General features: G+C 42.8%; 1 long non-coding RNA gene across 1 annotated transcript; it reads left to right on the top strand.

Annotated features, from left to right (window-relative positions):
• Positions 1–7,653: 7,653 nt before the first annotated feature.
• On the top strand, positions 7,654–10,441 carry LOC142591612 (uncharacterized). The gene is made up of 3 exons (XR_012830462.1): positions 7,654–7,712; positions 8,421–8,456; positions 10,393–10,441. It is a non-coding gene; the product is annotated as an uncharacterized LOC142591612 (long non-coding RNA).
• Positions 10,442–14,657: the final 4,216 nt, after the last annotated feature.

Raw genomic sequence — 14,657 nt, 5'->3', positions numbered from 1 at the left:
TTCTGCATCATTCGTGTCATAGTTTATACATGTCATGTGCTACTGTTGCATTTGGATTTCTAACCAAAGTAACAGGCAAGAAAGAAAACGTACCTTGTTCATGCTGGCCACATGCCAAACACCACTGGCACCCGAAATGTCCATTGAACTGCAGCTGGTTGCAGACAAGTGCTCTCGCCGGTGAATCGACAGAACAGCATATGACATGTACAGCAGATGTCACGGTCCCTGATGCATGTTCCCATGTGAGAGTGCCAATTCTGCGCACCATGTCCACAAACTTGTCAAGAAACAACAACATGTCAGGGTGACGCGTTCCGTACCACAGCCCTCCAAGCCCCACATGTTGTAGGCGCTCTCTTGGGGGGAGCTCATTGACAATGAACTGGATGGGCCAGATAGATGAATTTGATGATTTGTAGAGCGGGCTTCCATCGGTGTTGATAACAATGGTGAGGTCTGCCCAGTTGCACGCCTGATTCATCCCTATCTTACGGCATAGTCTGGCATCAGTTATATCAGTGATGCCGGTAGACTGTCCTGTTGCTCTATTTCGAATGGCGATAAGGCTGTCCGCCAGCAAGGCCTTTGTTTTTGATACGATATGCCTTACTTGCTCTTTGACATCAAATATGTTAAAAAAATTTCCTTTACTCCTGGCTTCTTTTGCATTTGTTGTTTTCTTGCATATGGGGCACTCGAGCTGGTTGTTCCCACTACTATTTAAAAGGCTGCTGCAGACATCGCAGTAATAATGATGTTCAGCAATTTTCTCTTTCTGTGCGGCCCACAGTTTCCTAAACAGGTAAGCGCTTGTAGGCAGCACTCCTTGCCTCTAGCCAAACAGGGCGTTGATTAGCCGCAACAAATCCTCCAGGGCTGTCCAGGGCAGGCCATGGGCGACGACGAACGCCATTATGAGCAAAATTGCGGCACCCTTCGTCGTAGTGGAGTTTGGCAGTGTTTCTTCGCCGTACTCTTTAAGGCATGATGCAAACCCATTGTTCTCATCCAATGGTGTAGGCGAAGGGCCCACGCCATCGTCTTCCCCTTCTGCGTCATGATCACTTAGCTCCGACGACAATTCAGTTGCGTCCGCGTCCTGCCTCCCGTCTTGCGAACTTGAGAGCTCCGCTGACGGTCCCGCTTCACCTGTGTTCTGGTTCATCGACGGTCCTTCGTTCTCCTGTGCGTTGACACCGGAGCTGGTTGGTGGAGCGAAGGCATCGTCCATGAACGTAGACGCAGCGCTGGCTGGCGCCTGATCTTGGGGCAACCACGCTACTCGCCGACGTCTGCGTGCCGTCGAACGAGGTAGACAGAAGTGCTGGTCTTTCTCCAAATAAACTTTCCGTCGTTTTTCTGAAGACGCGGAGCTCATGATGCACTTTGCAAATGCGGCAAATAAGTTCACCAACTCTCAAATAAAAAATGAAATGGAAAAAGCCTAGCACAAAGAATACACACACTGCTCGCACGACAAATTGGACCTGAACAACAGTACAGGATAAATAGACATACTTTTTGATGATGATAGGGCTACTTGTTTTCTTGGTTCGTAGTCATTGCAAGCGCCGCCATAAACCACGACTGCCGAGTTTCTAAAAATGTGGAAAAGCACTTGGTTTTTTAGATTTAACACGGATGTGCACTCTCGTAGGCGCGAATAGAAAATAACGTATTATAAGTTATTATGCCTAATTACATGGAAGCTCAACGTGTAATCGCTCTGTAGTGGTTTTTTGAGCGTGGAGTAGTCTCAAACGTACGTTTTGCGCTCTAAAACAGCTGTTTACGAACGCAGGTGAATCAATCGATTCGTTTTGACTTGTTTCAATTCGTTTAAACAAGGGTATACCCGTGTGTGAGGTCGAGTGAGTGTCCTGCCAACTGTCCTGCATAACAATTTTGTAAACTATGAACTCCAACTAGAGTACAGTATTTTATCACTTTATTTCCCTGTGTGTCCGCAGGGCGAACGCACTACAGAGTGCACTAAAAAGTGCAAATTTGCCTGCGCTTATGGGGATGCGAGCTGAGCTTCGACCACGGCGGCGCAACATAAACTTGTCTCGCCACCTGCCGTCATCTTTAGAAAGCAGCCTTTCAGGGAAGGCTGCCGCTTGTTGCCCACTGCTAGAACAGGTGACTTCCCTCGCTGAAGTGCTGCTTTCTGCAGATGACGGCGGGCGGCGACAAAAGTTTATGCTTGCGCCGTCGCGGCAACAACTCGCACCATCTTAAGTGCTGAAAATTTTGCACTTTCTTCTTAAAAACCAAGCAATTAACTGTGCCAGGTGTTATACTAAATGAAGTCAACGCCAGAACTTGATCGTTATGCAAATTTTGAGCAAGAACAGCGCAGCGGTGAGCGCAAAACCTTTTTTCGAACACGCGCAGCGAAATATTAGGACCCTGTATGATTAGCAGATCGCTGTATTTTAGTATGCTTGATAAAAGACGGATAATGCACATCAGGATGCCACTGTGATGCACATCAATGTTTTCCAGCATAACTAAATCTGTGGTAACTAATGAACACTTCTCTGCTGTAGTCTCTTTTACACTCGATCGCTTTCATGCCATGCATGCTCGGTTTTCAAGGCTCAACGAGAACCACACTAGACTCAAGCAGTGGGCAGTTAAGCAGTTTAAGCAAGTCATTACAACTGTGTGCACTTGTGAACAAGCCCGGCCAGTGCAGCTTTCACTATTCGAATCTACTGGTCGACATGGTCATGCGCAGCTGTAAAAGACCAAGTTTGCTGACCAAGAACCCTAACTCCAGTATTCAGAAATCCGCCTTAACTTGAAGCCCACGCTTCATTTGGTCAGCTGACGCAAACGCGCTCAAAGAAACACTATGATTGACCTTCTTGGGCACGTTCACGCCAGGAGCTGTCTAGATCAACCATATGCGCAATATGCGCAATATGGAAGCCATATGCGCAATATGGAATACGAATCTCAAATACCATATGACTCTTGATACTGTATCTGCACAAAGCATAATTGCAAGGTTTGAGTTATACGTGTTCTTTTTTTCCTTTTGTGCATTAGCTAGTGAAAAGTAGTAAATCCAGCCAACGTTTCAACCGGGCTACTGGAGATGATGCAGATGGTTTTACCAGGCGTCTTTACTAACCTAATATATCAAAAGAACAAAAAGAATAAACTTAAATACCAGAGTGGGCGAGAAAACAAAAATACGGAGATGGGATGAAAGATATCATGAATGCCGACCCAAAATAATTTAGAATATATAACACGACATAATTAAATATAATTTTGGAAATTTGGTAAGGTGGCCTTCTTGGCCTCGTACTAAATTAGTAAAAAAAAAAAACGTTATGTTCACGTGAACTTCAGTAACGCTACACTTTGGCATGGCTCCTTATAATCCTCAACGTTATAGCTTTAACAAATCAAATATAACACCCCTCGGCGGCGCTACTCAGTATAGCAAAACGCAAAACTAAAACGAAACAGAAAAATGGATGGATGTTATGAGGGTCCTCTTTGGAACGGGGCGGTGGGTTGCGCCACTAAGCGCTTGCTATTATAGTGCTTAATGTCCTACCTAAGTTAAACAAGAAAAAGAACACTATTAACTTCTACAACCAAATTTTCTGATCTCCTATTGCGAACTGTGCTTTTGTACGTCTCCGTTTTTGTCGTTGCTATACGTTTCTTCCACCAATCCTCCAATTGTTCCTTATTTAAAGAAAAACGTTGCTAGCGCCATCTACAAAGCATGTTCAACAACCATGTTAGGGCCAAGTCTAGACAACCAGCGCGCATTGTGTGCTACACGTTGATTTTTTACCTTGTGTGCCTTTGCGATTCCTGCTCGTTCAATTCTATGTGTCTTCTTTAACCTCTGTGCTTCTATAAATTGTATAATTCTTCTTTTCCAATACTAACCTCATGCTTTAACTTGTAATAACTGTAATCGTGCATTTTCTTTAATATTCTGCTTTTTTCTCTCATTTCTTCATTTATACATTCCATTTCATACTATTCCATACTAATTTCATACTATTCATATATACTATTGTGCTGCTATTCATACTACTCATATATTTTTCATACTATTCCATACTAATTGTAATCGTGCATTTTCTTTAATACTCTGCTTTTTTCTCTTTCATTTCTTCATTTATATATTCCATCTCATCTTTGTGTCTCCTTGGCCATGACTGTGCCGACACACGCTTATGTTCGCTACCATGATGGCGCGAGCGCACTGGTCGCGGTTGGGCTGATCCGCGAGTTTTCACCACAATCGGTGAGCGACGTGGCGAAAAACAAACTGGTGTACTGGGCGGCACCAGGCCTGGAAGGTGAAGAAGCGGCCGAGAATTATTACCCGGCCGATGTGGTGTTGCTTGGTGGTGAGTAACATTCACGCACATTTGCCGAAAGCTAATCTTGAAGCTTAATGTTGCCGCACATCACTGATAGCCGTATCACACGACCACGTTTGATCGCGATGAAGCCCGATCCGGGTCGAAATTCATGACTTCGATTGGCACACTCGCCCAGCTTGCGCAGAAATGCAAATCACGACCGGGAAATTCGATCCGGATCGGTCTTGATCGCGATAAAAACTGCGCCGTGTGACACCCTGTATAAGATTTGCCCACCCGTACTGTTCTGCGATTAATTACCTTGACGCTGTAAAGTAATAATTGGAAATGAAGTTTCGGTATAGAACCGGTAAGAAAAAAAATTAAAAAAGCCTTTTCGGTATGCTCCGGTCCAGCATAAAAAATAACTCCTATGTCTATTTATTCGTCTTTAAGCAGCTGAAGCAAGGTGTGAGCAGGCTAGTTCGTATTCCATAATGTTATAACCAGCGTGATAGTGGACTCGGAGCACAAAAGTGACAAGGACAAGCGGTGACTTCCAACTGGGGTTTATTGCATATAAGCATGAAATGCATATGACAATATAAGACACCATTGTAGCAGCAGTTATTGCAGAAGTCAACTGCATAGGTAAACCTTCCATAGTGCTTACGGATAAATTGGGAGCCGCCTTAGGCCTTGGTGTGTTCTTGTTTATTTGTGGTGGGCTTGATTACTTGCACAACTGTGTGGTTGTGATCACGTGCGCGAGGTTATACATTCATGCTTCTTTGCAATAAAGGGCAACTGGAACTCAGTACTTGACCTAGTCGCTTCTTCTTGTATTCCGTGCCCACTTTCGCGCTGGTTATATCTAAACAGGTGGCCTAACAGCGACGTGTGCGTGATTGTTTCGTGAGGCTCGCTATCGTTTTGACAGAAGAATCGCGATGGGCTTGTCATCATGTGGTCGGTATGCAAATGAGCATGGAGTAATTTTTTATATCATAAAGCAGGGTGTTTTACCTGATTGCACTTATATGGTTCTATATTAGTTATACAATTATTGTGTATATATATATGCATAGGGAGAGAGAGTGTGTGAAGCTGCATGAATAAAAGCCTTAATCTGGTTATGTGGGTGAGAAACTGTGTGGTGTCGCTGCATAATGTCCCCTTATACTGTTCTTTTATTCACACGAAAGACGACTAAACAAATTTTGTTCATACAGTGTCCAAGAGGGATCTCATCTCCTCGATGACAAGAAAAAGGATTGCCGTGCCACACACGGAATTCGACTGCCCACCCAGCCTCCTGGTCAAGTCAGCTGTGGTAAGTCGATAATGACGCTTCTTGATGAGGTGCTATGGAATTATGAATGAGGGCCATTGTGGTCCTGCACACAGCATTTCATTATCCCTTACACACAGCATGTGTTGTATTACATGCTATGGTAATGTTTTAAAATAAGAAAAAGAAAATTATGTATATAGCACAATTAAGCAAGAATGACCCGCTGTGGTAGCTTAGTGGCTTTAGCATTGTGCTGCTAAGCACGAGGTTGTGAGATGAAATCATGACATAGTGGCTGTATGTTGATGGGGGTGAAATGCAAAAACGCCTGTCTAACGTGCGTTGGGCACACATTACAGAACTTCAGGTGGTCAAAATCTGACTCCGTTAACCCACACTATTGCAGGTCTGATAATCAGGTCGTGGTTTAGCTGTGTAAGACTCCATAATCAGTTTCTTTAAAGGGCGAATGGGCACGTGACTTCACAAGGGTCAAATGCGCCTCATCCTTTAATCCAGCTTCATAATGTGACGTCATTTGAAAATTCAGCAGATGTTGTAGTAGGGAGAATCTGTCATGATTGCACTAATTGGTATTGACTGTGCTTTTTATATACAACAGGATCCCAAGCTTGCTCGGCAGGTGACTAAGGAGAAGCTTCAGCTCTCAAAAAGCACCAAACAAAGAGAAATCTTGCAGAAGAAAAGGAAGCGGGGCAGCAGCCATTTTTCGGAAAGTGACGACGAAGTTGTGGAAAAAAGTCTCCTGAAGAAGGAGCAAAGGAAAAACAAACAGCTTGAGGAAAAGAACAGAGTGCTGTTTGAAAGACTTAAGAAAGAAAAAACGAAGAATGAAGAATTGCTGGCACTCCTGACTACAAAGTGTGGTGCGTTCCTGCTTTCTTTTTGATATGAGCTGTTAAAGGGGACCCTGAAACAGGATAAACACACTAATAACTAGGTGTAAATACTGTGAGCACCTGATTAAATATTAGTTGCATACATATGAAAGGGAGCCTGAAAACTTACACTACAAAGTGCTCTTGCTAAGTCAGTGCATTATTAAGCCCCTGACACCAAGGAAACACACAGCCATGGATAAATTATTTGGATACCTTTAGTGTTAACGATCATGCACAGCCGGCACCAAAAAACAGAAGCCATAAGCAGTAAGTAAAGTGGCTGAAAGAGTAAACACATAAGGAAAAAAGGCAAATGATGTGTCTTGACAGCTGCACTTCAACAGGAGTTGTGAATTTTAAGAACCTTCACTGTTAAAGCCGAGAAGTGTGCTAAAGCAATCCAAAGCACTGCAGGAGTAATTGATGCACATGAACAGCAGTTGGAGGTACTTTGTACTACGAAGTTTAATCTTGTATTGCCGTAAGTGATCTTATAGTTGTGCAGTTTTTCGATAAAATATTTTAAAAAATGAGATGCTCCTTCAACCTGTGCCCCTGAGTTGAAATTTTGCTGATCACGTGGTGCTTGCTCGCTATGACATAAGTTATAAAACCTAGTGAACGAGTGTTCACTAGCTCTCGCATCTTGGGCAGCAGTGAGTGCTTCTTTAAACCAAGTTAATTTCTAGATATGTTCGCATTCCGTAAAATAACTACTTAATAGCAGGAGGCCTTTTAATTGATAGCAAAAGGATGCCGAATAGGCCGAGTTGGAATTTGATCATGATAGCAGTGCATGACAAAATGAAGACTCGGCAAAGAAATTAAGAAAAAATTTTTTCCTTTGTCTTAGTTATGTCATGGAGGCACTTACAAAGTTCGTTGTTGATGAATTGGGTGTATTGGTCATATGCTTCATGTGGATTGCTTTGGTCATCTATTGATTGGGATAAGCACACTTGGTTTAACTTTGCTATATACTGGGAATAGTCACTGCAACGCATCTTGCTTGTGAAACAGTGTCTGAAGTTGTTTGCCCTATTCCAGCTGCTACATGTGATTGATTGAGTGTGATACATGAGTGTGATTGCTTATACCTTTTTAGATCTGCTGTTGACACACCTCAATGATGCCCGCCCCAAGTTGGCTTGTGTTGATAGTGGAATGGTAAGTAAAAATTTAAAGCACTGTTGTGGCTTAGTTTTTGTTTCTATTGTATTTCTATATATCCAGTTTCGTTTAACTGTTAATCTGAGTTATATACAGTAAACAGCATGAATATTTATTTTATCATCTTTTTAGTGTGCTTATATGGGGCTTAATTTGTATAATTCCAAGCAGATTTCGAGGTTTGCTTATCTTTGTCCTAAACGATGCCTGTACATACACTTCCTGCAGGCTTACGTTACATGCTATTGTGCATTCAAGTTTGACCATGCCTTGTGCAAGGAAAAATTAACTAGAAAAAGTATAAGGAAGAAAGCATTTACACATTGGCAGTGCTTGTTACACTGAATAAAAATGTCATTGCTCTGTGAGCATGCAGCAAGCCTTCATGTTTAGTGTCCTGCTTTAACAGGGCATTGAAACACTTTCTTAACTTAATAAGAAAATGTTGCTTATCTGTAAATGAGGCTCCTGTGAACATGTGAGCCAAATATTACAGTGCATGCAGCAAGAAATTTACAATCTCATGTCAAGTTCACTTAGTAAAAAGATAACATTCCTTTTTGTCGTTAGGAGGGGGTTTAGTAGTACTTATTTGAATTATTGTCATACTAAGCTTGCATTATTGTGCAGTTCACATAGTACTATCATTGATTAAGCTGCACATTGTGACATGACGACTATGTAGTTTATCACCCTGTTTTCCAGGATTTTGATTATTCAAATAATGATTACATTTTTCTGGTAAGTTGGCAGTGTTTTCTTCATTCACCATTAATTGAGGTGCAATATGAGCTGTCATTGTTAAGCCGGCATCTGCTGCAGCTGATGCCATGATATTAATCTGTTTTCCAGCCTGAAAGTATATTAGACTCCGAGAAGATGACTAGCGAGTGTTTTGAGGTGTGTAGCGCGGTTCTTTTGGGCTTTTAAAACCTTTCCTCTTATAGTCTACCTTACTTTACGGCATCTTTTGTCTGTGGCATAGTCATTCTGTTGCTAAATCGTTCTGCTGCTAACAGTCTTACATGCTGTACATTGTGAGTCAGCAGAAAGCCGCAAAGGCATATCAGAGGCATATCTCCAGGCATATCAGCTTCTGCTGACCACAGCATGCCTGCTGCTCAAGCAGCTCTCCTTGCATCTCACACAGTCTTGTGCTTCAGGATGCAACATCTGCCATCAGGAGGGAAAACATTCCATATTTCACACAAAAGTTGACGTGTATTAGTAAACAGGGTATCTACCATGCACAATGTTCAAAAAGTTAAACCTATGTGGATCAAACCAACTGTATGTTAGCAGCAACCTGAAAAATTGTTTGACACCTTATGTGTTCTTATGTTTACCTATTGGTTATTATTATTTCTACTTTACATTACCTAACATTGTTAGAGCACCGCTATAAACACTATTTATTTGCAGCACTCTCTCATGCATGGCTCTTTATATCATGTTTAAAAGAAAACCAACAAGATATTTGAAAATGATTCATATTCCCGTGTGCAATGACGATAGCACTCAAATAAGTTCACTGTGAAAATAATTGCCTTGCCTCTAGTGCACTATCCTGCACAGTGTGTCGCATGTGCACTGGTTCTGAAACGTTGATTGCATACCAGTGGCTCATGGTGGAAAAAATGAATGCATGACTGAAGGTGGCTATGGCAAGGCAGTAACATGCATAGAAGGATTGGATGGCTTTTTGGGCAGCTAAATTTTTTAATAGCTTTCTGCATAGTCACATTGTGTAGGGGAGAGGGATGGAACAATGCTGCCAAAGTTCTTCTGAACCATTGCAAACGCACATCTGCTGTGCAGGACGGTGTGGAAGACAATTGCCTTTCCCCTCTGCTGAGCTCGTTTGAGAGTGCTGTTGCTGCTGTACGTGAGCGTGTTGTTGCAGAGTGCAATTTTGGAATTCCCAAGCTTTCTTTTTAATGGGGAAATCAAAGCTATGCAATAGAGCATGCTGCAAACAATTTGATGTTTTCGTAGGTGCTGTAAACCTAGTATTGACATATCTGCTGTAAGTATAAGAAAATTGATAATCACGTCAAGGTAATTAGAAAGTACACTAGAAGTCTAGGATGCTTTTTAAGGTTGCTGCTAACAACATACAGCAAGTTTCAACAGCATTGAAAGCTCCCCTTTTTGAATCTCGCTGCAAACTGAGACACGTATGTTTCTTCTGCAGTAACTGTGTTTTATAAGTGGTTATGGTTAATATGCCTTCTTGCAGTGGTGAACTGTAGATAATTTTTTCTTTGCATTTTTAGTAGCTGCTACTCCCTAATGTACCATACTGTAGGGCACTTGGGGCCAGATTCTGTATTGTGCCCAGCCACTTGGCTGTTAAAGTGTCAAGGGTTCCAGATTCTGTGTGAGTGCAGTAATGGGTTGTGAGTCTCAGTTGTGCCACACATTCATCTCGTGCTGTGGCTATTCTGCCGTCGTCTGTCCTTGCATGTTTCAGGATGTTGTGCCTGCAGCACCAGTTGTAGCCAGCAGAGTCTCAGCACATATAATTTGCATGTGGTCGTGCGGTAGAATGTTACGGTGCATGCACTGTGCACGTGTGCATTAATAGAAAATGTTTGAGTGGACTGTGGATGAATGCTGATGTGCCACTGTGACATGCTGTGGCTATCCTGATGACGTCTCTCCTTGCACATTCTAGGATGTGAGGCCTGCAGCGCCAGCTGCAGCCAGCAGGGACTCGACAGAGGTGATTTGCATGTTTTCGTGGAGTGAAATGTTATGGTGCACTGTGCACGTGTGCATTATTAGAAAATGTTTGAGTGGACTGTGGATGAATGCTGATGTGCCACTGCGACGTGCTGTGGCTATCCTGATGACATCTCTCCTTGCACATTCTAGGTTGTGAGGCCTGCAGCGCCAGCTGCAGCCAGCAGGGCCTCGGCAGTGGTGATTTGCATGTGTTCGTGGAGTGAAATGTTATGGCGCACTGTGCACGTGTGCATTAATAGAAAATGTTTGAGTGGACTGTGGATGAATGCTGATGTGCCACTGTGACATGCTGTGGCTATCCTGATCACGTCTCTCCTTGCACGTTCTAGGATGTGAGGCCTGCAGCGCCAGCTGCAGCCAGCAGGGCCTCGGCAGAGGTGATTTGCATGTGTTCGTGGAGTGAAATGTTATGGTGCACTGTGCACGTGTGCATTAATAGAAAATGTTTGAGTGGACTGTGGATGAATGCTGATGTGCCACTGTGACATGCTGTGGCTATCCTGATGACGTCTGTCCTTGCACGTTCTAGGATGTGAGGCCTGCAGTGCCAGCTGCAGCCAGCAGGGACTTGACAGAGGTGATTGGCATGTTTTCGTGGAGTTAAATGTTATGGTGCACTGTGCACGTGTGCATTAATAGAAAATGTTTGAGTGGACTGTGGATGAATGCTGATGTGCCACTGTGATATGCTGTGGCTATCCTGATGACGTCGCTCCTTGCACGTTCTAGGATGTGTGGCCTGCAGTGCCAGCTGCAGCCAGCAGAAACTTGGCAGAGGTGATTGGCATGTTTTCGTGGAGTTAAATGTTATGGCGCACTGTGCACGTGTGCATTAATAGAAAATGTTTGAGTGGACTGGGGATGAATGCTGATGTGTCACTGTGACATGCTGTGGCTATCCTAATGACGTCGCTCCTTGCCCGTTCTAGGATGTGTGGCCTGCAGTGCCAGCTGCAGCCAGCACGGCTCGGCAGAGGTGATTTGCATGTGTTCGTGGAGTGAAATGTTATGGTGCACTGTGCATGTGTGCATTAATAGAAACTTTCTTTGTCCCCTGTTTGAGTAAACTGTGAAATAATGCTGATATATGCCACTCTGACATGCTTCTGATGTCCTTGCAGTTTCAGAATGTTGTGCCTGCAGCACCAGCTGCAATCAGCGCTGCTTTGCCACAGGTATTCTGCATTTTCCTAATTGTAGAGTCAAATGTTAAAAAAATGCTAAAAAACAGTTCGCAGGGCTAGAATACGTTTTCTAAACTATATGCATATCTTTGACGAAAAGATACCAAGTATTCTTTGAGAAAAATGACTATCTTTAATTTTTCCAATTGCATTGCTGGTTACATCTGTGTTTACAACATGATTTATGTGGAATGGAATGGAATTTGTGACAGGTGGGAGTTGTGAGATGAAACTACTGATAATGTTGTACACTACCTTATGTGCCTAAGATAATGCCTGTTGGCACTGTGGGATTGATTCACATAAACAAAACAAAATTGTTAGGAACATTCAATATTCAGCATGACTCACTTCTGGTACTATTCAATTTGTATTGGATACAGGAAAAGGTACTACTCGCACATCCCTATCACAAACAGCTGCTGGCACACCTCTAGATTCCAATCTATTAAACATTTTTTGGGGGGCCCTAGATAGGATGCCAAAAATGTTTAATAAACCTCCCCAAAATGCCCAAGAAGGAAGTTCTATTATTTTATACTTTTTGCTTATTGCTGAATTTTGCACCTGTGTCTTAATTTTACTGGTTGTCTTTTGTGTTGTGTTGCTTGCTTCTGCCTTAGATATATGATTATAGGAAAGTATTTGGACACCACACTTCTTTCATTTGTCTCGAATGTCCAGCAACAAGGGGGGGATGTCCTGTGGCACCTGCCACTTTTCTTCGAGGATGACAATGGCCAGGTAATTCAGAGACACTACTGTTTTAGTGCTTTTGCAATCTTATGCCCTTGGTGTTTAGTTTTTTCTCAATGTTAATTATTGCCCAGGTCCACATTGGACACGGCATTGTCATACCGCCGGACAAGTGGGCAGCATTGATGTGTGTGCTGCGGGACTCCCTCTTTTGCAAAGAGGGAGCCCGCTGCTTGTGGACAGCAGCCGAATTGAAGGAACGCAGTGTCAAGGGGCAAATATGCCGAAGGTTCGTGAAGAACCCAGACACCACTGCCAAAAAGCCAATGAAGCCAAAAAAACTGCTGGCCTTAAACAGTAAGTGCCACTTGCAAGTTGTTCTTACATACGGTACTATAGTATCAGTGCTGACACTCACACCGAATATGTTTTCTTTCCTCTAACAAACGCATTTTCCCACTTCGTGGATCGGCATCCAGAAAACAAGGACCCGGGTGAAACAAAAAAAAAACTTAACTACTTCATTGGAGAAATGCTCCAAGACATGAGAAAAAAATAGGTAATTTATTCACTTATGAGACGATTGCTCTGTTCGGAGAGGGAAGAAGAATATGCAAACTAATATAAGGTGTAGAGGCAGTAAAGTGGCCTAGTTGGTATGTATTCGTTGTGGCTAAACAGTGTAAGGAAATGCAGCACCGTGTCTTGTCCGTTTTCTCGGTATGTGTTTACTTTCATTGTTTAGCCAATAAGAATAAGGCCATAAAGAAAATTCACATGGTCTCTTATGTTATCCCTAAGACTTAAAGGCAAAGACCCAAGTGCTGATGCGTTAACGATGGAGACATGATGTACACATCCCCCTTAATTCGCTTGGTCATCCCTCTTGGTTGTCCTCCTCTTAATTTACTTGCTCATTCCCCTTAATTTGCTTAGTCATCCCTGTTAATTCCAACAAGGTCGATGGTTTGACTCCCACCCGAGCACTTCCTTTTGGACACAAAAGATTTACTTAAATGAAATAACTTGCATGACCTTTATAGTGACCAAAGGAAGCGCTCACAATTCATGTGACAAACTTGTGTTTACAAATACATGTTGGCATGCATTATTTATATCGCGTAATAAGTAATCGCAGACAAGTGCTGGGCAATTGCTTGCATATATTGTTTTCTGGCTTTCTCTAAAAGGAAAAAAACAAACAAATAGGGCACATGGGCATGCTCTGCATATCTGTTATGCCTCTCCTTACAAACACTTGTTGACGTATTGTATTTGCATGAATATAATGCAACCTTTACTTTTATTGCAATATTTCCACTTCTGAGCATGCCCTACATTTGGATCCCTGATACAGATATAAAGATTTCTTTTGTTAAACGTGACCTAGTGCAGTTGGCACTTATGCAGGTGTGTCATAAAAGCAGTGTTCGAAGTTGTGCGGCAGCTCACTGTGTAATCAACTTTGCCATGCTCTATTGTGTCATGGGCATCTCTGAAGACCTTGGTGGATTTCACGGAAGATGACCTGTTCTTGCTGACAGGGACAGGCATACAGCACTCATCCTTCCTTTCGTTTTTGAGACTGCAGTTGACAGTAACAATGAATGAAGCCCTGTGGGCATGCACTTTTGTGTGTCCTTTCGCATTTCTTTGTAGCATCGTTTTGCATTTTAATTGTAATATTTTTTTCTATTTCCGAGACAAAGTACACCCTTGCCGTATGTTCGTGGTTTCATTATTTATGTGCAATTGTGGTGCATTTTCTTGCATTTTCAGCATTTCAGTGTTTACCGTAAACATGCCAGGCTTTAGTTATGGAAGCCTCTCAATGTCACAGCTGCCATTGCATTATTTTCGGGCAGTTAAATTGTTCTCTCTGTGACTTTATCAAAGGCACTCCCTTTGTATTTTTGGTGGCAAGTGCAGTTTTGCTTTCCGAAGTTCACAACTAGATTGCTTAAAACATGGCACTGCTGCTACCATATTAACAGTAACTGAAGCCATCAGCCTCACAATAAGGTGGGAGATTACTTCTAAGCCAAGTAAATTGAGAATCACGTTACATTTGAATAAATATGGTGTCTGTTTCTGTAAAGTATGTTGAAAAAATACAGTTAGTATATTTGTGGCTTAATCTAAGACATCTTTTTTCAGAGGCAGGCTTGGCGAGGTGGCACTCCTGCCATGACCGATCCTTGCTCGAGCCAACTGCATGGGAGCTTTGACTGCTTGGACCCAGAGGAGGAACTCTGGACTGTCCGAAGACGCCGGCAGCAAGTATTGAATGGCGCCTTCTAAGGAAGGGGGGACT

The sequence above is a fragment of the Dermacentor variabilis genome, chromosome 8, assembly GCF_050947875.1.
Source record: "Dermacentor variabilis isolate Ectoservices chromosome 8, ASM5094787v1, whole genome shotgun sequence".
NCBI lineage: Eukaryota > Metazoa > Arthropoda > Arachnida > Ixodida > Ixodidae > Dermacentor > Dermacentor variabilis.
The sequence above is the reverse complement of the archived record's forward strand: the minus strand, read 5'-3'. Positions and strand labels throughout refer to the sequence as shown.